We start from the raw sequence: 27,953 nt of genomic DNA on the forward strand, positions 1-27,953 counted from the left end.
ATGCGCCAAGAATACAAGTGGATCAAAAAATAGAGTACTGTATGGTAATGAGAATGCATGTGTAAGTGAAGAATAAGAGGGAAGAAGTGGAGAGTGTGTTTGGTCACACTACACCCTCGCCCTTAAAAGAAATGTACACAATTTGGTTATTTTATAGATCAAATTGGGGACATGTTTGTAATATAAGATTTATTGTGTTGTATTGTAGTGGTTTGTTTACAAATTTGTGTTTTGCTTTACAGAGTTTTCTTTGATATGTGATACTAGATATAAGTGTTTAGCTAGTTGATATATATAAATATATATTTTTTTTTTGGAATACGTACATATTAGAAATACAATGGTTAAATTTGGTATTTTTTTAATAAATTTTTGTGTACAGTTTTTTCTTTATTATCTATTTGTAGTGTTACATTTAAATTATCTATATTTGATATTCTATAGGGACCATGGTAAGGTGGCTGATTTTTTCTTCTATTTTCCCTTTTTACTAAAACTAAATCACCTATTCTAAGGTCTATCCTATTTGTATTTATCAAAAAGTTCTGGCTTCTCTTAAGTTTTACTTGTTCTACTAGTTTCGTGACATTTTCAATAGAGATTTTTAGTCTTAGTTTCAGCTCATTTGCGTAGTTATCTAAGTCATAAACTTTTTCGGCGTTCATTATGTTTTCCCCTGGTATTGTCGGTAATTTACCAAAAATTAGTTCGAATGGTGAATACCCTGTATCAACATGTGGTGTTGTATTATATGCGAATGCATAATATGGTATCCACTCATTCCAATTATCGTCATTTACAAAAGACAAAAAGTATTCATTTAGAACTCTATGGTTTCTTTCGACTGTTCCCAAAGTTTCGTGGTGATATGGTGTAGAAAATCTTTGTTCAATCCGTAATAGATTGCACATTTCATTCATCAAATCGTTCACGAATTCGGTGCCTCTATCGGATTTCAAAGTTTTGAATAACCCATATTGTAAAATTAGGTTTTCATTCAAACATTTTGCTATCGACTTGGCTTCTTTAGTCTCCATAGGAACGGCTATGACATACTTGGTCAATTCACATTGCATTGTCAATATGTAACGATAATTGTTTGAGGGGCGTAAGGGGCCTACTGTGTCAATGACAACTACACTGAAACTGTCTGTTGGTGTGTCCGTTTTCATTAACGGTTCTTTTGTGTGTTTTATTTGCTTGTTTCTTTGGCATAAGTCACAAGTTGACACATATTTTTTTACCATTTTAGACATATTCTTCCATACATATTTTTGTTTTAATTTTAAAATTGTTTTTCTGACTCCAAAATGACCTCCGCATGGTGTATCGTGATATAATTTAATTAGTTCTAATTGTTCCGGATTACTTTTTATTTCTCGAGGTTTTTCATATAACAAGATATTGACGTCATAATTCTTCAAATAATTATTCATTTTTTCTTTAAATTTCGCTAGCGTTATTATTTTAAATATTTCGTCACCTTTATCTAGTGCGAAAGTTTTAATATTCATTCTGCTTAACTCAGATGGTAGCTTGTCCCAAAGATTACCTAAGTAATAGGGATTATCACTACATCTTACGCGCGATTCGTTCACAGAATGATCATAATCAATATTCAATTTCTTAGTCGACCTGTCTATAATAAATCTCAATTTTCTCGCGAGTTTAATATCTTTAATAGATGTACATTCCCAAACTTTGAGTTGATCAGACTCATTATGGGAAGACATCTCTTCCTTCCTGTCCTCTTTATCTGTGCACATTTTTCTTTTCATCCCTCGAGTTATCACCAGCGATTTTTTAACTTTCTCATCTATTTCTTGAGGTATCATCGATCTCAATGTATCGGAGTCTATCTTTATACGCGATAATGCATCTGCATTTGTATTATTTGTTCCTTTTTTATAAACAATTTCAAAATCATAATCTGATAGTTCTAGTCTAATTCGAGTCAATTTAGAACTGGGGTTCTTGTGAGTAAACAAAGAAACTAAAGGTCGATGGTCTGTAACCACAATAAATTTCCTACCATATAAATATGGATGGAAAAATTGGATACATCCATTGGGGAATTCCTAATAATTCTTTCTCGAAATCGGGGCATTGCAAAATTTGTCGAAATCGGGGTATTGCAAAATTTTAATCCCGCCAATACAACTTGTTCCTAAGTATTTCGAAAGCTTCCTGACATTGTTGTGTCCATTCGAATTTCGTATTCTTCTTCACTAAGGCATTCAAACACGATATAACAGCCGTTCTGTTAAAATCTTCAATGAAATATAGACGTTTCACCATTATTTGGAAAAAAAAACTCCTTTCCTAAAATTCCATTCAACAGTTACATTTTATCCAAGAATAATGCCATCAAAATTAGGTTTTTACGAAATGTAGATCAAGCATGTACAAATTTTTCAAATATAGTTTTCAAATCATCTTCATTTTTCTGTTTCAAACAAGTTACTAGCCAAAAAAATCAAGCTGTGTGGGTTACTTTATGCAAATTGGTAAAAGTAAGAAGTATTAATCGCCATTAAGCGCAGTTTACAAAAAAAAAAAACAACTTCCTTACCGCAGGAAAAGTTTGAGTCATACGAGCATTTGTTTTTTGTTTTACAATTTACTTAAAGATTTAATTGGATAATATTGGTCCATTTTAATTTATTTAAAACAGTACCATACTTATTTCTATATATATATACTTTTTGCAGATATTTCTCTCTTTTTTTTTTTTTTGCAATAATAATTTTTATTATATTTGTTTTTTTTTTTAGTAATAATTGTAATTGAGAAATAATATTGGTTATATGTTTGTTACAATCTTCTTCATTTTTAAATATTTTTTTAAATTATATGCTAGTACCTATATTATGGGGAAATGATGAAATCCATTTCTTCTTTGTCTTTTTCGGGATGTTTTGTGATGTCGCCCAAAGTTTCAAATTCATACATCATACGTGGCAATTCTCGTAATGGTTGATTTTCTTTTCGTAATCGTTCTCGTTCCATTTCCATAGGGACAGATCGTATTTGGGCACAATATAGTTTAAGGAGACATAAGGTGCACACGTTAGTGGGTATTTTGAATGTTGAATGCGATTTCGTCCACATTATGTAGATCATCCCTCTTAGTGGTTTGCTGGTTAAATTATTAAGTGTCAAACTAGGATCCATAAGGATGTTGTAGGATCTAAATCCGCAGAATAGAAGTCAAATGGTCTTCCTTCTTCAGATTTGATGACGGCAGGATCGAAGTCCGCAGGATCGCCATGTAATGTTTGCCGTGTGGTAGGCAAACGGTCACCAGACAAAACGATACTTGCAAACAAAATTGGCAAGCGTTCTCCAAAAGGACAAAATAAAGGATGCTTGCCGTGAAGTACAGGCAAGTGTCCACTCAGAAACAAATTTTAAAGATTACAAGGAGAAGATCCTATCTCTACCTGCCCGATTTTTGGCCGGCGCTTAAAAGCGCCACTAGACCAGCTAATTTTTGTTGCAGGCACTCTACAGTGCCACTTCAACTCAGAGAAAAATAAAAAGCCAGTTGTTTAGGCTCTGTGTAATATCTTTCTGATTTTATTTTCGAAAATGTAATGAATTTATACAAAATTTGGAACTTAGAATTATTGACTACTGAGTGAAAAATGTACTAATACTATTTCAATAAATGGAGTATAGAACTATGGGGCTCACTTATACATGCATGTATTTCTATGAAGAATTGATCTACATTTTACCAATACTTTTACTTTCTTTGAGATGCAGGCCTTTCTTAATTCCTATTGGTGGTCATTTGACTCAATTCTGAGTTCATGCAGTTGGTCTACTTACAAAACAATGTATGCAATCCCAACTGGAAACTCTAAACCAATGAAAAGTGTCACATGCCACCAACATCTAATTGGAACTCCACTGAGTGCATTCAACTCAGTCACTACCAAGTGTGTGACTGACCTGCGTCAACAAAAACAAAATATGAATGCGCCAAGAATACAAGTGGATCAAAAAATAGAGTACTGTATGGTAATGAGAATGCATGTGTAAGTGAAGAATAAGAGGGAAGAAGTGGAGAGTGTGTTTGGTCACACTACACCCTCGCCCTTAAAAGAAATGTACACAATTTGGTTATTTTATAGATCAAATTGGGGACATGTTTGTAATATAAGATTTATTGTGTTGTATTGTAGTGGTTTGTTTACAAATTTGTGTTTTGCTTTACAGAGTTTTCTTTGATATGTGATACTAGATATAAGTGTTTAGCTAGTTGATATATATAAATATATTTTTTTTTTGGAATACGTACATATTAGAAATACAATGGTTAAATTTGGTATTTTTTTAATAAATTTTTGTGTACAGTTTTTTCTTTATTATCTATTTGTAGTGTTACATTTAAATTATCTATATTTGATATTCTATAGGGACCATGGTAAGGTGGCTGATTTTTTCTTCTATTTTCCCTTTTTACTAAAACTAAATCACCTATTCTAAGGTCTATCCTATTTGTATTTATCAAAAAGTTCTGGCTTCTCTTAAGTTTTACTTGTTCTACTAGTTTCGTGGCATTTTCAATAGAGATTTTTAGTCTTAGTTTCAGCTCATTTGCGTAGTTATCTAAGTCATAAACTTTTTCGGCGTTCATTATGTTTTCCCCTGGTATTGTCGGTAATTTACCAAAAATTAGTTCGAATGGTGAATACCCTGTATCAACATGTGGTGTTGTATTATATGCGAATGCATAATATGGTATCCACTCATTCCAATTATCGTCATTTACAAAAGACAAAAAGTATTCATTTAGAACTCTATGGTTTCTTTCGACTGTTCCCAAAGTTTCGTGGTGATATGGTGTAGAAAATCTTTGTTCAATCCGTAATAGATTGCACATTTCATTCATCAAATCGTTCACGAATTCGGTGCCTCTATCGGATTTCAAAGTTTTGAATAACCCATATTGTAAAATTAGGTTTTCATTCAAACATTTTGCTATCGACTTGGCTTCTTTAGTCTCCATAGGAACGGCTATGACATACTTGGTCAATTCACATTGCATTGTCAATATGTAACGATAATTGTTTGAGGGGCGTAAGGGGCCTACTGTGTCAATGACAACTACACTGAAACTGTCTGTTGGTGTGTCCGTTTTCATTAACGGTTCTTTTGTGTGTTTTATTTGCTTGTTTCTTTGGCATAAGTCACAAGTTGACACATATTTTTTTACCATTTTAGACATATTCTTCCATACATATTTTTGTTTTAATTTTAAAATTGTTTTTCTGACTCCAAAATGACCTCCGCATGGTGTATCGTGATATAATTTAATTAGTTCTAATTGTTCCGGATTACTTTTTATTTCTCGAGGTTTTTCATATAACAAGATATTGACGTCATAATTCTTCAAATAATTATTCATTTTTTCTTTAAATTTCGCTAGCGTTATTATTTTAAATATTTCGTCACCTTTATCTAGTGCGAAAGTTTTAATATTCATTCTGCTTAACTCAAATGGTAGCTTGTCCCAAAGATTACCTAAGTAATAGGGATTATCACTACATCTTACGCGCGATTCGTTCACAGAATTATCATAATCAATATTCAATTTCTTAGTCGACCTGTCTATAATAAATCTCAATTTTCTCGCGAGTTTAATATCTTTAATAGATGTACATTCCCAAACTTTGAGTTGATCAGACTCATTATGGGAAGACATCTCTTCCTTCCTGTCCTCTTTATCTGTGCACATTTTTCTTTTCATCCCTCGAGTTATCACCAGCGATTTTTTAACTTTCTCATCTATTTCTTGAGGTATCATCGATCTCAATGTATCGGAGTCTATCTTTATACGCGATAATGCATCTGCATTTGTATTATTTGTTCCTTTTTTATAAACAATTTCAAAATCATAATCTGATAGTTCTAGTCTAATTCGAGTCAATTTAGAACTGGGGTTCTTGTGAGTAAACAAAGAAACTAAAGGTCGATGGTCTGTAACCACAATAAATTTCCTACCATATAAATATGGATGGAAAAATTGGATACATCCATTGGGGAATTCCTAATAATTCTTTCTCGAAATCGGGGCATTGCAAAATTTGTCGAAATCGGGGTATTGCAAAATTTTAATCCCGCCAATACAACTTGTTCCTAAGTATTTCGAAAGCTTCCTGACATTGTTGTGTCCATTCGAATTTCGTATTCTTCTTCACTAAGGCATTCAAACACGATATAACAGCCGTTCTGTTAAAATCTTCAATGAAATATAGACGTTTCACCATTATTTGGAAAAAAAAACTCCTTTCCTAAAATTCCATTCAACAGTTACATTTTATCCAAGAATAATGCCATCAAAATTAGGTTTTTACGAAATGTAGATCAAGCATGTACAAATTTTTCAAATATAGTTTTCAAATCATCTTCATTTTTCTGTTTCAAACAAGTTACTAGCCAAAAAAATCAAGCTGTGTGGGTTACTTTATGCAAATTGGTAAAAGTAAGAAGTATTAATCGCCATTAAGCGCAGTTTACAAAAAAAAAAAAAAACAACTTCCTTACCGCAGGAAAAGTTTGAGTCATACGAGCATTTGTTTTTTGTTTTACAATTTACTTAAAGATTTAATTGGATAATATTGGTCCATTTTAATTTATTTAAAACAGTACCATACTTATTTCTATATATATACTTTTTGCAGATATTTCTCTCTTTTTTTTTTTTTTGCAATAATAATTTTTATTATATTTGTTTTTTTTTTTTAGTAATAATTGTAATTGAGAAATAATATTGGTTATATGTTTGTTACAATCTTCTTAATTTTTAAATATTTTTTTAAATTATATGCTAGTACCTATATTATGGGGAAATGATGAAATCCATTTCTTCTTTGTCTTTTTCGGGATGTTTTGTGATGTCGCCCAAAGTTTCAAATTCATACATCATACGTGGCAATTCTCGTAATGGTTGATTTTCTTTTCGTAATCGTTCTCGTTCCATTTCCATAGGGACAGATCGTATTTGGGCACAATATAGTTTAAGGAGACATAAGGTGCACACGTTAGTGGGTATTTTGAATGTTGAATGCGATTTCGTCGACATTATGTAGGTCATCCTTCTTAGTGGTTTGCTGGTTAAATTATTAAGTGTCAAACTAGGATCCATAAGGATGTTGTAGGATCTAAATCCGCAGAATAGAAGTCAAATGGTCTTCCTTCTTCAGATTTGATGACGGCAGGATCGAAGTCCGCAGGATCGCCATGTAATGTTTGCCGTGTGGTAGGCAAACGGTCACCAGACAAAACGATACTTGCAAACAAAATTGGCAAGCGTTCTCCAAAAGGACAAAATAAAGGATGCTTGCCGTGAAGTACAGGCAAGTGTCCACTCAGAAACAAATTTTAAAGATTACAAGGAGAAGATCCTATCTCTACCTGCCCGATTTTTGGCCGGCGCTTAAAAGCGCCACTAGACCAGCTAATTTTTGTTGCAGGCACTACAGTGCCACTTCAACTCAGAGAAAAATAAAAAGCCAGTTGTTTAGGCTCTGTGTAATATCTTTCTGATTTTATTTTCGAAAATGTAATGAATTTATACAAAATTTGGAACTTAGAATTATTGACTACTGAGTGAAAAAATGTACTAATACTATTTCAATAAATGGAGTATAGAACTATGGGGCTCACTTATACATGCATGTATTTCTATGAAGAATTGATCTACATTTTACCAATACTTTTACTTTCTTTGAGATGCAGGCCTTTCTTAATTCCTATTGGTGGTCATTTGACTCAATTCTGAGTTCATGCAGTTGGTCTACTTACAAAACAATGTATGCAATCCCAACTGGAAACTCTAAACCAATGAAAAGTGTCACATGCCACCAACATCTAATTGGAACTCCACTGAGTGCATTCAACTCAGTCACTACCAAGTGTGTGACTGACCTGCGTCAACAAAAACAAAATATGAATGCGCCAAGAATACAAGTGGATCAAAAAATAGAGTACTGTATGGTAATGAGAATGCATGTGTAAGTGAAGAATAAGAGGGAAGAAGTGGAGAGTGTGTTTGGTCACACTACAGCGAAAAGGGCTTTAATTCGTGACTACCCCAAAATATTGAAATTTTCATCCAAATCCTAAAAAAATTGAAATTTTTATATGAAAAACTTCTTTTGCCCATATCTCCTAAACTAAGCGTCCTAGAGCGAAAAGGGCTTTAATTTGTGACCACCCCCAAAAAAATTTAAATTTTCATCCAAATCCTAAAAAAATGAAATTTTTATATGAAAAACTTCTTTTGCCCATATCTCCTAAACTAAGAGTCCTAGAGCGAAAAGGGCTTTAATTCGTGACTACCCCAAAATATTGAAATTTTCATCCAAATCCTAAAAAAATTGAAATTTTTATATGAAAAACTTCTTTTGCCCATATCTCCTAAACTAAGCATCCTAGAGCGAAAAGGGCTTTAATTCGAGACCACCCCCAAAAAAATTGAAATTTTCATCCAAATCGTAAAAAAAATGCAATTTTTATATGAAAAACTTCTTTTGCCCATATCTCCTAAACTAAGAGTCCTAGAGCGAAAAGGGCTTTAATTCGTGACCATCCCCAAAAAAATGATATTTTCATCAAAATCCTAAAAAAATTTAAATGTTTATATGAAAAACTTCTTTTGCCCATATCTCCTAAACTAAGCGTCCTAGAGCGAAAAGGGCTTTAATTCGTGACCATCCCCCAAAAATTGAAATTTTCATCAAAATCCTAAAAAAATTTAAATTTTTATATGAAAAACTTCTTTTGCCCATATCTCCTAAACTAAGCGTCCTAGAGCGAAAAGGGCTTTAATTCGTGACCACCCCCAAAAAATTGAAAAATCCACCCAAACCTAAAAAATTGAAATTTTTATAAGAAAAACTTCTTTTGCCCATATCTCCTAAACTAAGCGTCCTAGAGCGAAAAGGGCTTTAATTCGTGACTACCCCAAAATATTGAAATTTTCATCCAAATCCTAAAAAAAGGAAATTTTTATATGAAAAACTTCTTTTGCCCATATCTCCTAAACTAAGCGTCCTAGAGCGAAATGGGCTTTAATTCGTGACCACCCCCAAAAAATTGAAATTTTCGTCCAAATCCCAAGAAAAATTGAAATTTTTATATGAAAAACTTCTTTTGCCCATATCTCCTAAACTAAGGGTCCTAGAGCGAAAAGGGCTTTAATTCGTGACCACCCCCAAAATATTGAAATTTTCATCCAAATCCTAAAAAAAGGAAATTTTTATATGAAAAACTTCTTTTGCCCATATCTCCTAAACTAAGGGTCCTAGAGCGAAAAGGGCTTTAATTCGTGACCACCCCAAAAAATTGAAATTTTCATCCAAATTCTAAAAAAATTGAAATTTTTATATGAAAAACTTCTTTTGCCCATATCTCCTAAACTAAGCGTCCTAGAGCGAAAAGGGCTTTAATTCGTGACCACCCCCAAAAAATTGAAATTTTCGTCCAAATCCCAAGAAAAATTGAAATTTTTATATGAAAAACTTCTTTTGCCCATATCTCCTAAACTAAGGGTCCTAGAGCGAAAAGGGCTTTAATTCGTGACCACCCCCAAAATATTGAAATTTTCATCCAAATCCTATAAAAAGGAAATTTTTATATGAAAAACTTCTTTTGCCCATATCTCCTAAACTAAGGGTCCTAGAGCGAAAAGGGCTTTAATTCGTGACCACCCCCAAAAATTTGTAAAATCCACCCAAACCTAAAAAAATTTAAATTTTTATATGAAAAACTTCTTTTGCCCATATCTCCTAAACTAAGCGTCCTAGAGCGAAAAGGGCTTTAATTCGTGACCACCCCCAAAAAATTGAAATTTTCGTCCAAATCCCAAGAAAAATTGAAATTTTTATATGAAAAACTTCTTTTGCCCATATCTCCTAAACTAAGCATCCTAGAGCGAAAAGGGCTTTAATTCGTGACCACCCCAAAAAATTGAAATTTTCATCCAAATTCTAAAAAAATGAAATTTTTATATGAAAAACTTCTTTTGCCCATATCTCCTAAACTAAGCGTCCTAGAGCGAAAAGGGCTTTAATTCGTGACCACCCCCAAAAAATTGAAAAATCCACCCAAACCTAAAAAAATTTAAATTTTTATATGAAAAACTTCTTTTGCCCATATATCCTAAACTAAGCGTACAAGAGCGAAAAGGGCTTTAATTCGTGACCACCCCAAAAAATTGAAATTTTCATCCAAATTCTAAAAAAATGAAATTTTTATATGAAAAACTTCTTTTGCCCATATCTCCTAAACTAAGCGTCCTAGAGCGAAAAGGGCTTTAATTCGTGACCACCCCAAAAAATTGAAATTTCCATCCAAATCCTAAAAAAATTTAATTTTTTATATGAAAAACTTCTTTTGCCCATATCTCCTAAACTAAGAGTCCTAGAGCGAAAAGGGCTTTAATTCGTGACCACCCCAAAAAATTGAAATTTGCATCCAAAACCTAAAAAAATTGAAATTTTTATATGAAAAACTTCTTTTGCCCATATCTCCTAAACTAAGCGTCCTACAGCGAAAAGGGCTTTAATTCGTGACCACCCTCAAAAATTGAAATTATCATCCAAATCCTAAAAAAATTTAAATTTTTATATGAAAAACTTCTTTTGCCCATATCTCCTAAACTAAGCGTCCTAGAGCGAAAAGGGCTTTAATTCGTGGCCACCCCCAAAAAATTGAAAAATCCACCCAAACCTAAAAAAATTGAAATTTTTATATGAAAAACTTCTTTTGCCCATATCTCCTAAACTAAGCGTCCTAGAGCGAAAAGGGCTTTAATTCGTGACCACCCCCAAAAAAGTGAAATTTTCGTCCAAATCCTACAAAAATTGAAATTTTTATATGAAAAACTTCTTTTGCCCATATCTCCTAAACTAAGGGACCTAGAGCGAAATGGGCTTTAATTCGTGACCACCCCCAAAAAATTGAAATTTGCATCCAAATCCTAAAAAAATTGAAATTTTTATATGAAAAACTTCTTTTGCCCATATCTCCTAAACTAAGCGTCCTAGAGCGAAAAGAGCTTTAATTCGTGACCACCCCCAAAAAATTGAAAAATCCACCCAAACCTAAAAAAATTGAAATTTTTATATGAAAAAATATATCTCCTAAACTAAGCGTCCTAGAGCGAAAAGGGCTTTAATTCGTGACCACCCCCAAAAAATTGAAAAATCCACCCAAACCTAAAAAAATTGAAATTTTTATATGAAAAACTTCTTTTGCCCATATCTCCTAAACTAAGCGTCCTAGAGCGAAAAGGGCTTTAATTCGTGACCACCCCCAAAAAAGTGAAATTTTCGTCCAAATCCTACAAAAATTGAAATTTTTATATGAAAAACTTCTTTTGCCCATATCTCCTAAACTAAGGGACCTAGAGCGAAATGGGCTTTAATTCGTGACCACCCCCAAAAAATTGAAATTTGCATCCAAATCCTAAAAAAATTGAAATTTTTATATGAAAAACTTCTTTTGCCCATATCTCCTAAACTAAGCGTCCTAGAGCGAAAAGAGCTTTAATTCGTGACCACCCCCAAAAAATTGAAAAATCCACCCAAACCTAAAAAAATTGAAATTTTTATATGAAAAACTTCTTTTGCCCATATCTCCTAAACTAAGCGTCCTAGAGCGAAAAGGGCTTTAATTCGTGACCACCCCCAAAAAATTGAAAAATCCACCCAAACCTAAAAAATTGAAATTTTTATAAGAAAAACTTCTTTTGCCCATATCTCCTAAACTAAGCGTCCTAGAGCGAAAAGGGCTTTAATTCGTGACTACCCCAAAATATTGAAATTTTCATCCAAATCCAAAAAAAAGGAAATTTTTATATGAAAAACTTCTTTTGCCCATATCTCCTAAACTAAGCGTCCTAGAGCGAAATGGGCTTTAATTCGTGACCACCCCCAAAAAATTGAAATTTTCGTCCAAATCCCAAGAAAAATTGAAATTTTTATATGAAAAACTTCTTTTGCCCATATCTCCTAAACTAAGGGTCCTAGAGCGAAAAGGGCTTTAATTCGTGACTACCCCCAAAATATTGAAATTTTCATCCAAATCCTAAAAAAAGGAAATTTTTATATGAAAAACTTCTTTTGCCCATATCTCCTAAACTAAGGGTCCTAGAGCGAAAAGGGCTTTAATTCGTGACCACCCCCAAAAATTTGAAAAATCCACCCAAACCTAAAAAAATTTAAATTTTTATATGACAAACTTCATTTGCCCATATCTCCTAAACTAAGCGTCCTAGAGCGAAAAGGGCTTTAATTCGTGACTACCCCAAAATATTGAAATTTTCATCCAAATCCTAAAAAAAGGAAATTTTTATATGAAAAACTTCTTTTGCCCATATCTCCTAAACTAAGCGTCCTAGAGCGAAAAGGGCTTTAATTCGTGACCACCCCCAAAAAATTGAAATTTTCGTCCAAATCCCAAGAAAAATTGAAATTTTTATATGAAAAACTTCTTTTGCCCATATCTCCTAAACTAAGCGTCCTAGAGCGAAAAGGGCTTTAATTCGTGACCACCCCCAAAAAATTGAAATTTTCGTCCAAATCCCAAGAAAAATTGAAATTTTTATATGAAAAACTTCTTTTGCCCATATCTCCTAAACTAAGGGTCCTAGAGCGAAAAGGGCTTTAATTCGTGACCACCCCCAAAATATTGAAATTTTCATCCAAATCCTATAAAAAGGAAATTTTTATATGAAAAACTTCTTTTGCCCATATCTCCTAAACTAAGGGTCCTAGAGCGAAAAGGGCTTTAATTCGTGACCACCCCCAAAAATTTGAAAAATCCACCCAAACCTAAAAAATTTAAATTTTTATATGAAAAACTTCTTTTGCCCATATCTCCTAAACTAAGCGTCCTAGAGCGAAAAGGGCTTTAATTCGTGACCACCCAAAAAAATTGAAATTTGCATCCAAATCCTAAAAAAATTGAAATTTTTATATGAAAAACTTCTTTTGCCCATATCTCCTAAACTAAGCGTCCTAGAGCGAAAAGGGCTTTAATTCGTGACCACCCCAAAAAATTGAAATTTTCATCCAAATTCTAAAAAAATGAAATTTTTATATGAAAAACTTCTTTTGCCCATATCTCCTAAACTAAGCGTCCTAGAGCGAAAAGGGCTTTAATTCGTGACCACCCCCAAAAAATTGAAAAATCCACCCAAACCTAAAAAAATTTAAATTTTTATATGAAAAACTTCTTTTGCCCATATATCCTAAACTAAGCGTACAAGAGCGAAAAGGGCTTTAATTCGTGACCACCCCAAAAAATTGAAATTTTCATCCAAATTCTAAAAAAATGAAATTTTTATATGAAAAACTTCTTTTGCCCATATCTCCTAAACTAAGCGTCCTAGAGCGAAAAGGGCTTTAATTCGTGACCACCCCAAAAAATTGAAATTTCCACCCAAATCCTAAAAAAATTTAATTTTTTATATGAAAAACTTCTTTTGCCCATATCTCCTAAACTAAGAGTCCTAGAGCGAAAAGGGCTTTAATTCGTGACCACCCCAAAAAATTGAAATTTGCATCCAAAACCTAAAAAAATTGAAATTTTTATATGAAAAACTTCTTTTGCCCATATCTCCTAAACTAAGCGTCCTACAGCGAAAAGGGCTTTAATTCGTGACCACCCTCAAAAATTGAAATTTTCATCCAAATCCCAAAAAAAATTTAAATTTTTATATGAAAAACTTCTTTTGCCCATATCTCCTAAACTAAGCGTCCTAGAGCGAAAAGGGCTTTAGTTCGTGACCACCCCCAAAAAAGTGAAATTTTCGTCCAAATCCTAAAAAAATTGAAATTTTTATATGAAAAACTTCTTTTGCCCATATCTCCTAAACTAAGGGACCTAGAGCGAAATGGGCTTTAATTCGTGACCACCCCCAAAAAATTGAAATTTGCATCCAAATCCTAAAAAAATTGAAATTTTTATATGAAAAACTTCTTTTGCCCATATCTCCTAAACTAAGCGTCCTAGAGCGAAAAGGGCTTTAATTCGTGACCACCCCCAAAAAATTGAAAAATCCACCCAAACCTAAAAAAATTGAAATTTTTATATGAAAAACTTCTTTTGCCCATATCTCCTAAACTAAGCGTCCTAGAGCGAAAAGGGCTTTAATTCGTGACCACCCCCAAACAATTGAAATTTTCGTCCAAATCCTAAAAAAATTGAAATTTTTATATGAAAAACTTCTTTTGCCCATATCTCCTAAACTAAGGGTCCTAGAGCGAAATGGGCTTTAATTCGTGACCACCCCCAAAAAATTGAAAAATCCACCCAAACCTAAAAAATTGAAATTTTTATATGAAAAACTTCTTTTGTCCGTATCTCCTAAACTAAGCATCCTAGAGCGAAAAGGGCTTTAATTCGTGACTACCCCAAAATATTGAAATTTTCATCCAAATCCTAAAAAAATTGAAATTTTTATATGAAAAACTTCTTTTGCCCATATCTCCTAAACTAAGGGTCCTAGAGCGAAAAGGGCTTTAATTCGTGACCACCCCCAAAAAATTTAAATTTTCATCCAAATCCTAAAAAAATGAAATTTTTATATGAAAAACCTCTTTTGCCCATATCTCCTAAACTAAGAGTCCTAGAGCGAAAAGGGCTTTAATTCGTGACTACCCCAAAATATTGAAATTTTTATCCAAATCCTAAAAAAATTGAAATTTTTATATGAAAAACTTCTTTTGCCCATATCTCCTAAACTAAGCATCCTAGAGCGAAAAGGGCTTTAATTCGAGACCACCCCCAAAAAAATTGAAATTTTCATCCAAATCCTAAAAAAATTAAATTTTTATATGAAAAACTTCTTTTGCCCATATCTCCTAAACTAAGAGTCCTAGAGCGAAAAGGGCTTTAATTCGTGACCATCCCCAAAAAAATGAAATTTTCATCAAAATCCTAAAAAAATTGAAATTTTTATATGAAAAACTTCTTTTGCCCATATCTCCTAAACTAAGCGTCCTAGAGCGAAAAGGGCTTTAATTCGTGACCACCCCCAAAAAATTGAAAAATCCACCCAAACCTAAAAAAATTTAAATTTTTATATGAAAAACTTCTTTTGCCCATATCTCCTAAACTAAGCGTCCTAGAGCGAAAAGGGCTTTAATTCGTGACCACCCCCAAACAATTGAAATTTTCGTCCAAATCCTAAAAAAATTGAAATTTTTATATGAAAAACTTCTTTTGCCCATATCTCCTAAACTAAGGGTCCTAGAGCGAAATGGGCTTTAATTCGTGACCACCCCCAAAAAATTGAAAAATCCACCCAAACCTAAAAAATTGAAATTTTTATATGAAAAACTTCCTTTGCCCATATCTCCTAAACTAAGCGTCTACAGCGAAAAGGGCTTTCATTCGTGACCATCCCCAAAAAAATGAAATTTTCATCAAAATCCTAAAAAAATTAAAAATTTTATATGAAAAACTTCTTTTGCCCATATCTCCTAAACTAAGCGTCCTAGAGCGAAAAGGGCTTTAATTCGTGACCACCCCCAAAAAAATGAGAAATCCGCCCAAACCTAAAAAAATTGAAATTTTTATATGAAAAACTTCTTTTGCCCATATCTCCTAAACTAAGCGTCCTAGAGCGAAAAGGGCTTTAATTCGTGACCACCCCCAAAAAAATGAAATTTTCGTCCAAATCCTAAAAAATTGAAATTTTTATATGAAAACCTTCTTTTGCCCATATATCCTAAACTATGGGTCCTAGAGCGAAAAGGGCTTTAATTCGTGACCACCCCCAAAAAATTGAAAAATCCACCCAAACCTAAAAAAATTGAAATTTTTATATGAAAAACTTCTTTTGCCCATATCTCCTAAACTAAGCGTCCTACAGCGAAAAGGGCTTTAATTCGTGACCACCCCAAAAAATTGAAATGTTCATCTTAATTCTAAAAAATTGAAATTTTTATATGAAAAACTTCTTTTGTCCATATCTCCTAAACTAAGGGTCCTAGAGCGAAAAGGGCTTTAATTCGTGACCACCCCCAAAAAATTGAAAAATCCACCCAAACCTAAAAAAAATTTAAATTTTTATATGAAAAACTTCTTTTGCCCATATCTCCTAAACTAAGCGTCCTAGAGCGAAAAGGGCTTTAATTCGTGACCACCCCAAAAAATTGAAATTTGCATCCAAATCCTAAAAAAATTGAAATTTTTATATGAAAAACTTCTTTTGCCCATATCTCCTGAACTAAGCGGCCTAGAGCGAAAAGGGCTTTAATTCGTGACCACCCAAAAAATTGAAATTTTCATCCAAATTCTAAAAAAATTAAATTTTTATAGGAACAACTTCTTTTGCCCATATCTCCTAAACTAAGCGTCTACAGCGAAAAGGGCTTTCATTCGTGACCATCCCCAAAAAAATGAAATTTTCATCAAAATCCTAAAAAAATTAAAAATTTTATATGAAAAACTTCTTTTGCCCATATCTCCTAAACTAAGCGTCCTAGAGCGAAAAGGGCTTTAATTCGTGACCACCCCCAAAAAAATGAGAAATCCACCCAAACCTAAAAAAATTGAAATTTTTATATGAAAAACTTCTTTTGCCCATATCTCCTAAACTAAGCGTCCTAGAGCGAAAAGGGCTTTAATTCGTGACCACCCCCAAAAAAATGAAATTTTCATCCAAATCCTAAAAAAAATGAAATTTTTATATGAAAAACTTCTTTTGCCCATATCTCCTAAACTAAGAGTCCTAGAGCGAAAAGGGCTTTAATTCGTGACCATCCCCAAAAAAATGAAATTTTCATCAAAATCCTAAAAAAATTGAAATTTTTATATGAAAAACTTCTTTTGCCCATATCTCCTAAACTAAGCGTCCTAGAGCGAAAAGGGCTTTAATTCGTGACCACCCCCAAAAAATTGAAAAATCCACCCAAACCTAAAAAAATTTAAATTTTTATATGAAAAACTTCTTTTGCCCATATCTCCTAAACTAAGCGTCCTAGAGCGAAAAGGGCTTTAATTCGTGACCACCCCCAAAAAATTGAAATTTTCATCCAAATCCTAAAAAAAATGAAATTTTTATATGAAAAACTTCTTTTGCCCATATCTCCTAAACTAAGAGTCCTAGAGCGAAAAGGGCTTTAATTCGTGACCACCCCAAAAAATTGAAATTTGCATCCAAATCCTAAAAAAATTGAAGTTTTTATATGAAAAACTTCTTTTGCCCATATCTCCTAAACTAAGCGTCCTAGAGCGAAAAAGGCTTTAATTCGTGACCACCCCAAAAAATTGAAATTTTCATCCAAATTCTAAAAAAAGGAAATTTTTATATGAAAAACTTCCTTTGCCCATATCTCCTAAACTAAGCGTCTACAGCGAAAACGGCTTTCATTCGTGACCATCCCCAAAAAAATGAAATTTTCATCAAAATCCTAAAAAAATTAAAAATTTTATATGAAAAACTTCTTTTGCCCATATCTCCTAAACTAAGCGTCCTAGAGCGAAAAGGGCTTTAATTCGTGACCACCCCCAAAAAAATGAGAAATCCACCCAAACCTAAAAAAATTGAAATTTTTATATGAAAAACTTCTTTTGCCCATATCTCCTAAACTAAGCGTCCTAGAGCGAAAAGGGCTTTAATTCGTGACCACCCCCAAAAAAATGAAATTTTCGTCCAAATCCTAAAAAATTGAAATTTTTATATGAAAACCTTCTTTTGCCCATATATCCTAAACTATGGGTCCTAGAGCGAAAAGGGCTTTAATTCGTGACCACCCCCAAAAAATTGAAAAATCCACCCAAACCTAAAAAAATTGAAATTTTTATATGAAAAACTTCTTTTGCCCATATCTCCTAAACTAAGCGTCCTACAGCGAAAAGGGCTTTAATTCGTGACCACCCCAAAAAATTGAAATGTTCATCTTAATTCTAAAAAATTGAAATTTTTATATGAAAAACTTCTTTTGTCCATATCTCCTAAACTAAGGGTCCTAGAGCGAAAAGGGCTTTAATTCGTGACCACCCCCAAAAAATTGAAAAATCCACCCAAACCTAAAAAAAATTTAAATTTTTATATGAAAAACTTCTTTTGCCCATATCTCCTAAACTAAGCGTCCTAGAGCGAAAAGGGCTTTAATTCGTGACCACCCCAAAAAATTGAAATTTGCATCCAAATCCTAAAAAAATTGAAATTTTTATATGAAAAACTTCTTTTGCCCATATCTCCTGAACTAAGCGGCCTAGAGCGAAAAGGGCTTTAATTCGTGACCACCCAAAAAATTGAAATTTTCATCCAAATTCTAAAAAATTTAAATTTTTATAGGAACAACTTCTTTTGCCCATATCTCCTAAACTAAGCGTCCTAGAGCGAAAAGGGCTTTAATTCGTGACCACCCCCAAAAAATTGAAATTTTCATCCAAATTCTAAAAAAAATGAAATTTTTATATGAAAAACTTCTTTTGCCCATATCTCCTAAACTAAGAGTCCTAGAGCGAAAAGGGCTTTAATTCGTGACCACCCCAAAAAATTGAAATTTGCATCCAAATCCTAAAAAAATTGAAATTTTTATATGAAAAAAATTCTTTTGCCCATATCTCCTAAACTAAGCGTCCTAGAGCGAAAAGGGCTTTAATTCGTGACCACCCCCAAAATATTGAAATTTTCATCCAAATTCTAAAAAAAATGAAATTTTTATATGAAAAACTTCTTTTGCCCATATCTCCTAAACTAAGAGTCCTAGAGCGAAAAGGGCTTTAATTCGTGACCACCCCAAAAAATTGAAATTTTCATCCAAATCCTAAAAAAATTGAAGTTTTTATATGAAAAACTTCTTTTGCCCATATCTCCTAAACTAAGCGTCCTAGAGCGAAAAAGGCTTTAATTCGTGACCACCCCAAAAAATTGAAATTTTCATCCAAATTCTAAAAAAAGGAAATTTTTATATGAAAAACTTCCTTTGCCCATATCTCCTAAACTAAGCGTCTACAGCGAAAAGGGCTTTCATTCGTGACCATCCCCAAAAAAATGAAATTTTCATCAAAATCCTAAAAAAATTAAAAATTTTATATGAAAAACTTCTTTTGCCCATATCTCCTAAACTAAGCGTCCTAGAGCGAAAAGGGCTTTAATTCGTGACCACCCCCAAAAAAATGAGAAATCCACCCAAACCTAAAAAAATTGAAATTTTTATATGAAAAACTTCTTTTGCCCATATCTCCTAAACTAAGCGTCCTAGAGCGAAAAGGGCTTTAATTCGTGACCACCCCCAAAAAAATGAAATTTTCGTCCAAATCCTAAAAAATTGAAATTTTTATATGAAAACCTTCTTTTGCCCATATATCCTAAACTATGGGTCCTAGAGCGAAAAGGGCTTTAATTCGTGACCACCCCCAAAAAATTGAAAAATCCACCCAAACCTAAAAAAATTGAAATTTTTATATGAAAAACTTCTTTTGCCCATATCTCCTAAACTAAGCGTCCTACAGCGAAAAGGGCTTTAATTCGTGACCACCCCAAAAAATTGAAATGTTCATCTTAATTCTAAAAAATTGAAATTTTTATATGAAAAACTTCTTTTGTCCATATCTCCTAAACTAAGGGTCCTAGAGCGAAAAGGGCTTTAATTCGTGACCACCCCCAAAAAATTGAAAAATCCACCCAAACCTAAAAAAAATTTAAATTTTTATATGAAAAACTTCTTTTGCCCATATCTCCTAAACTAAGCGTCCTAGAGCGAAAAGGGCTTTAATTCGTGACCACCCCAAAAAATTGAAATTTGCATCCAAATCCTAAAAAAATTGAAATTTTTATATGAAAAACTTCTTTTGCCCATATCTCCTGAACTAAGCGGCCTAGAGCGAAAAGGGCTTTAATTCGTGACCACCCAAAAAATTGAAATTTTCATCCAAATTCTAAAAAAATTAAATTTTTATAGGAACAACTTCTTTTGCCCATATCTCCTAAACTAAGCGTCCTAGAGCGAAAAGGGCTTTAATTCGTGACCACCCCCAAAAAATTGAAATTTTCATCCAAATTCTAAAAAAAATGAAATTTTTATATGAAAAACTTCTTTTGCCCATATCTCCTAAACTAAGAGTCCTAGAGCGAAAAGGGCTTTAATTCGTGACCACCCCAAAAAATTGAAATTTGCATCCAAATCCTAAAAAAATTGAAATTTTTATATGAAAAAAATTCTTTTGCCCATATCTCCTAAACTAAGCGTCCTAGAGCGAAAAGGGCTTTAATTCGTGACCACCCCCAAAATATTGAAATTTTCATCCAAATTCTAAAAAAAATGAAATTTTTATATGAAAAACTTCTTTTGCCCATATCTCCTAAACTAAGCGTCCTAGAGCGAAAAGGGATTTAATTCGTGACCACCCCCAAAAAATTGAAAGTTTCATCCAAATCCTAAAAAAATTGAAATTTTTATATGAAAAACTTCTTTTGCCCATATCTCCTAAACTAAGGGTCCTAGAGCGAAAAGGGCTTTAATTCGTGACCACCCCCAAAAAATTGAAAAATCCACCCAAACCTAAAAAAATTTAAATTTTTATATGAAAAACTTATTTTGCCCATATCTCCTAAACTAAGCGTCCTAGAGCGAAAAGGGCTTTAATTCGTGACCACCCCAAAAAATTGAAATTTGCATCCAAATCCTAAAAAAATTTAAATTTTTATATGAAAAACTTCTTTTGCCCATATCTCCTAAACTAAGCGTCCTAGAGCGAAAAGGGCTTTAATTCGTGACCACCCAAAAAAAATTGAAATTTTCATCCAAATTCTAAAAAAATGAAATTTTTATATGAAAAACTTCTTTTGCCCATATCTCCTAAACTAAGCGTCCTAGAGCGAAAAGGGCTTTAATTCGTGACCACCCCCAAAAAATTGAAATTTTCATCCAAATTCTAAAAAAATGAAATTTTTATATGAAAAACTTCTTTTGCCCATATCTCCTAAACTAAGCGTCCTAGAGCGAAAAGGGCTTTAATTCGTGACCACCCCAAAAAATTGAAATTTCCATCCAAATCCTAAAAAAATTTAAATTTTTATATGAAAAACTTCTTTTGCCCATATCTCCTAAACTAAGGGTCCTAGAGCGAAAAGGGCTTTAATTCGTGACAACCCCCAAAAAATTGAAAAATCCACCCAAACCTAAAAAAATTTAAATTTTTATATGAAAAACTTCTTTTGCCCATATCTCCTAAACTAAGGGTCCTAGAGCGAAAAGGGCTTTAATTCGTGACCACCCCCAAAAAATTGAAAAATCCACCCAAACCTAAAAAATTTTAAATTTTTATATGAAAAACTTATTTTGCCCATATCTCCTAAACTAAGCGTCCTAGAGCGAAAAGGGCTTTAATTCGTGACCACCCCCAAAAAATTGAAAAATCCACCCAAACCTAAAAAAATTGAAATTTTTATATGAAAAACTTCTTTTGCCCATATCTCCTAAACTAAGCGTCCTAGAGCGAAAAGGGCTTTAATTCGTGACCACCCCCAAAAAATTGAAATTTTCGTCCAAATCCTAACAAAATTGAAATTTTTATATGAAAAACTTCTTTTGCCCATATCTCCTAAACTAAGGGTCCTAGAGCGAAATGGGCTTTAATTCGTGACCACCCCCAAAAAATTGAAAAATCCACCCAAACCTAAAAAATTGAAATTTTTATATGAAAAACTTCTTTTGTCCGTATCTCCTAAACTAAGCGTCCTAGAGCGAAAAGGGCTTTAATTCGTGACTACCCCAAAATATTGAAATTTTCATCCAAATCCTAAAAAAATTGAAATTTTTATATGAAAAACTTCTTTTGCCCATATCTCCTAAACTAAGCGTCCTAGAGCGAAAAGGGCTTTAATTCGTGACCACCCCCAAAAAAATTTAAATTTTCATCCAAATCCTAAAAAAATTGAAATTTTTATATGAAAAACTTCTTTTGCCCATATCTCCTAAACTAAGCGTCCTAGAGCGAAAAGGGCTTTAATTCGTGACTACCCCAAAATATTGAAATTTTCATCCAAATCCTAAAAAAATTGAAATTTTTATATGAACAACTTCTTTTGCCCATATCTCCTAAACTAAGCGTCCTAGAGCGAAAAGGGCTTTAATTCGTGACCACCCCCAAAAAAATTTAAATTTTCATCCAAATCCTAAAAAAATGAAATTTTTATATGAAAAACTTTTTTTGCCCATATCTCCTAAACTAAGAGTCCTAGAGCGAAAAGGGCTTTAATTCGTGACCATCCCCAAAAAAATGAAATTTTCATCAAAATCCTAAAAAAATTGAAATTTTTATATGAAAAACTTCTTTTGCCCATATCTCCTAAACTAAGCGTCCTAGAGCGAAAAGGGCTTTAATTCGTGACCACCCCCAAAAAATTGAAAAATCCACCCAAACCTAAAAAAATTTAAATTTTTATATGAAAAACTTCTTTTGCCCATATCTCCTAAACTAAGCGTCCTAGAGCGAAAAGGGCTTTAATTCGTGACCACCCCCAAAAAATTGAAATTTTCATCCAAATCCTAAAAAAAATGAAATTTTTATATGAAAACCTTCTTTTGCCCATATATCCTAAACTATGGGTCCTAGAGCGAAAAGGGCTTTAATTCGTGACCACCCCAAAAAATTGAAATTTGCATCCAAATCCTAAAAAAATTGAAGTTTTTATATGAAAAACTTCTTTTGCCCATATCTCCTAAACTAAGCGTCCTAGAGCGAAAAAGGCTTTAATTCGTGACCACCCCAAAAAATTGAAATTTTCATCCAAATTCTAAAAAAAGGAAATTTTTATATGAAAAACTTCCTTTGCCCATATCTCCTAAACTAAGCGTCTACATCGAAAAGGGCTTTCATTCGTGACCATCCCCAAAAAATGAAATTTTCATCAAAATCCTAAAAAAATTAAAAATTTTATATGAAAAACTTCTTTTGCCCATATCTCCTAAACTAAGCGTCCTAGAGCGAAAAGGGCTTTAATTCGTGACCACCCCCAAAAAATTGAAAAATCCACCCAATGAAAAACTTCTTTTGTCCATATCTCCTAAACTAAGCGTCCTAGAGCGAAAAGGGCTTTAATTCGTGACCACCCCAAAAAAAATGAAATTTTCGTCCAAATCCTAAAAAATTGAAATTTTTATATGAAAACCTTCTTTTGCCCATATATCCTAAACTATGGGTCCTAGAGCGAAAAGGGCTTTAATTCGTGACCACCCCCAAAAAATTGAAAAATCCACCCAAACCTAAAAAAATTGAAATTTTTATATGAAAAACTTCTTTTGCCCATATCTCCTAAACTAAGCGTCCTACAGCGAAAAGGGCTTTAATTCGTGACCACCCCAAAAAATTGAAATGTTCATCTTAATTCTAAAAAATTGAAATTTTTATATGAAAAACTTCTTTTGTCCATATCTCCTAAACTAAGGGTCCTAGAGCGAAAAGGGCTTTAATTCGTGACCACCCCCAAAAAATTGAAAAATCCACCCAAACCTAAAAAATTGAAATTTTTATATGAAAAACTTCTTTTGCCCATATCTCCTAAACTAAGCGTCCTACAGCGAAAAGGGCTTTAATTCGTGACCACCCCAAAAAATTGAAATGTTCATCTTAATTCTAAAAAATTTAAATTTTTATATGAAAAACTTCTTTTGCCCATATCTCCTAAACTAAGCGTCCTAGAGCGAAAAGGGCTTTAATTCGTGACCACCCCAAAAAATTGAAATTTGCATCCAAATCCTAAAAAAATTGAAATTTGCATCCAAATCCTAAAAAAATTGAAATTTTTATATGAAAAACTTCTTTTGCCCATATCTCCTAAACTAAGGGTCCTAGAGCGAAAAGGGCTTTAATTCGTGACCACCCCCAAAAAATTTAAAAATCCACCCAAACCTAAAAAAATTGAAATTTTTATATGAAAAACTTCTTTTGCCCATATCTCCTAAACTAAGCGTCCTAGAGCGAAAATGGCTTTAATTCGTGACCACCCCCAAAAAATTGAAATTTTCATCCAAATTCTAAAAAAAATGAAATTTTTATATGAAAAACTTCTTTTGCCCATATCTCCTAAACTAAGAGTCCTAGAGCGAAAAGGGCTTTAATTAGTGCCCACCCAAAAAAAATTGAAATTTGCATCCAAATCCTAAAAAAATTGAAATTTTTATATGAAAAACTTCTTTTGCCCATATCTCCTAAACTAAGCGTCCTAGAGCGAAAAGGGCTTTAATTCGTGACCACCCCAAAAAATTTAAATGTTCATCCAAATTCTAAAAAAATTAAATTTTTATATGAAAAACTTCTTTTGCCCATATCTCCTAAACTAAGCGTCCTAGAGCGAAAAGGGCTTTAATTCGTGACCACCCCCAAAAAATTGAAAAATCCACCCAAACCTAAAAAAATTGAAATTTTTATATGAAAAACTTCTTTTGCCCATATCTCCTAAACTAAGGGTCCTAGAGCGAAAAGGGCTTTAATTCGTGACCACCCCCAAAAAATTGAAAAATCCACCCAAACCTAAAACAATTGAAATTTTTATATGAAAAACTTCTTTTGCCCATATCTCCTGAACTAAGCGTCCTAGAGCGAAAAGGGCTTTAATTCGTGACCACCCAAAAAAATTGAAATTTTCATCCAAATTCTAAAAAAATTAAATTTTTATAGGAACAACTTCTTTTGCCCATATCTCCAAACTAAGCGTCCTAGAGCGAAAAGGGCTTTAATTCGTGACCACCCCCAAAAAATTGAAATTTTCATCCAAATTCTAAAAAAAATGAAATTTTTATATGAAAAACTTCTTTTGCCCATATCTCCTAAACTAAGAGTCCTAGAGCGAAAAGGGCTTTAATTCGTGACCACCCCAAAAAATTGAAATTTGCATCCAAATCCTAAAAAAATTGAAATTTTTATATGAAAAAAATTCTTTTGCCCATATCTCCTAAACTAAGCGTCCTAGAGCGAAAAGGGCTTTAATTCGTGACCACCCCCAAAAAATTGAAAAATCCACCCAAACCTAAAAAAATTGAAATTTTTATATGAAAAAGTTATTTTGCCCATATCTCCTAAACTAAGAGTCCTAGAGCGAAAAGGGCTTTAATTCGTGACCACCCCAAAAAATTGAAATTTGCATTCAAATCCTAAAAAAATTGAAATTTTTATATGAAAAACTTCTTTTGCCCATATCTCCTAAACTAAGCGTCCTAGAGCGAAAAGGGATTTAATTCGTGACCACCCCCAAAAAATTGAAATTTTCATCCAAATCCTAAAAAAAAAGAAATTTTTATATGAAAGACTTCTTTTGCCCATATCTCCTAAACTAAGCGTCCTAGAGCGAAAAGGGATTTAATTCGTGACCACCCCCAAAAAATTGAAATTTTCATCCAAATCCTAAAAAAATTGAAATTTTTATATGAAAAACTTCTTTTGCCCATATCTCCTAAACTAAGGGTCCTAGAGCGAAAAGGGCTTTAATTCGTGACCACCCCCAAAAAATTGAAAAATCCACCCAAACCTAAAAAAAATTTAAATTTTTATATGAAAAACTTATTTTGCCCATATCTCCTAAACTAAGCGTCCTAGAGCGAAAAGGGCTTTAATTCGTGACCACCCCAAAAAATTGAAATTTGCATCCAAATCCTAAAAAAATTTAAATTTTTATATGAAAAACTTCTTTTGCCCATATCTCCTAAACTAAGCGTCCTAGAGCGAAAAGGGCTTTAATTCGTGACCACCCAAAAAAATTGAAATTTTCATCCAAATTCTAAAAAAATGAAATTTTTATATGAAAAACTTCTTTTGCCCATATCTCCTAAACTAAGCGTCCTAGAGCGAAAAGGGCTTTAATTCGTGACCACCCCCAAAAAATTGAAATTTTCATCCAAATTCTAAAAAAATGAAATTTTTATATGAAAAACTTCTTTTGCCCATATCTCCTAAACTAAGCGTCCTAGAGCGAAAAGGGCTTTAATTCGTGACCACCCCAAAAAATTGAAATTTCCATCCAAATCCTAAAAAAATTTAAATTTTTATATGAAAAACTTCTTTTGCCCATATCTCCTAAACTAAGGGTCCTAGAGCGAAAAGGGCTTTAATTCGTGACCACTCCCAAAAAATTGAAAAATCCACCCAAACCTAAAAAAATTTAAATTTTTATATGAAAAACTTCTTTTGCCCATATCTCCTAAACTAAGGGTCCTAGAGCGAAAAGGGCTTTAATTCGTGACCACCCCCAAAAAATTGAAAAATCCACCCAAACCTAAAAAATTTTAAATTTTTATATGAAAAACTTCTTTTGCCCATATCTCCTAAACTAAGCGTCCTAGAGCGAAAAGGTCTTTAATTCGTGACCACCCCAAAAAATTGAAATTTTTATATGAAAAACTTCTTTTGCCCATATCTCCTAAACTAAGCGTCCTAGAGCGAAAAGGGCTTTAATTCGTGACCACCCCAAAAAATTGAAATTTGCATCCAAATCCTAAAAAAATTGAAATTTTTATATGAAAAACTTCTTTTGCCCATATCTCCTAAACTAAGCGTCCTAGAGCGAAAAGGGCTTTAATTCGTGACCACCCCCAAAAAATTGAAATTTTCATCCAAATTCTAAAAAAAATGAAATTTTTATATGAAAAACTTCTTTTGCCCATATCTCCTAAACTAAGCGTCCTAGAGCGAAAAGGGCTTTAATTCGTGACCACCCCCAAAAAATTGAAAAATCCACCCAAACCTAAAAAAATTGAAATTTTTATATGAAACACTTCTTTTGCCCATATCTCCTAAACTAAGGGTCCTAGAGCGAAAAGGGCTTTAATTCGTGACCACTCCCAAAAAATTTAAAAATCCACCAAAACCTAAAAAAATTTAAATTTTTATATGAAAAACTTCTTTTGCCCATATATCCTAAACTAAGCGTCCTAGAGCGAAAAGGGCTTTAATTCGTGACCACCCCAAAAAATTGAAATTTTCATCCAAATTCTAAAAAAATGAAATTTTTATATGAAAAACTTCTTTTGCCCATATCTCCTAAACTAAGCGTCCTAGAGCGAAAAGGGCTTTAATTCGTGACCACCCCCAAAAAATTGAAATTTTCATCCAAATTCTAAAAAAAACTGAAATTTTTATATGAAAAACTTCTTTTGCCCATATCTCCTAAACTAAGAGTCCTAGAGCGAAAAGGGCTTTAATTCGTGACCACCCAAAAAAATTGAAATTTGCATCCAAATCCTAAAAAAATTGAAATTTTTATATGAAAAACTTCTTTTGCCCATATCTCCTAAACTAAGGGTCCTAGAGCGAAAAGGGCTTTAATTCGTGACCACCCCCAAAAAATTGAAAAATCCACCCAAACCTAAAAAAATTTAAATTTTTATATGAAAAACTACTTTTGCCCATATCTCCTAAACTTAGCGTCCTAGAGCGAAAAGGGCTTTAATTCGTGACCACCCCAAAAAATTGAAATTTGCATCCAAATCCTAAAACAAATTGAAATTTTTATATGAAAAACTTCTTTTGCCCATATCTCCTAAACTAAGGGTCCTAGAGCGAAAAGGGCTTTAATTCGTGACCACCCCCAAAAAATTGAAAAATCCACCCAAACCTAAAAAATTTAAATTTTTATATGAAAAACTTCTTTTGCCCATATCTCCTAAACTAAGCGTCCTAGAGCGAAAAGGGCTTTAATTCGTGACCACCCCAAAAAATTGAAATTTGCATCCAAATCCTAAAAAAATTTAAATTTTTATATGAAAAACTTCTTTTGCCCATATCTCCTAAACTAAGGGTCCTAGAGCGAAAAGGGCTTTAATTCGTGACCACCCCAAAAAATTGAAATTTGCATCCAAATCCTAAAAAAATTGAAATTTTTATATGAAAAACTTCTTTTGCCCATATCTCCTAAACTAAGCGTCCTAGAGCGAAAAGGGCTTTAATTCGTGACCACCCCAAAAAATTGAAATTTTTAT

This window comes from Haematobia irritans, chromosome 4 (genome assembly GCF_050003625.1).
Source record: "Haematobia irritans isolate KBUSLIRL chromosome 4, ASM5000362v1, whole genome shotgun sequence".
Classification (NCBI taxonomy): domain Eukaryota; kingdom Metazoa; phylum Arthropoda; class Insecta; order Diptera; family Muscidae; genus Haematobia; species Haematobia irritans.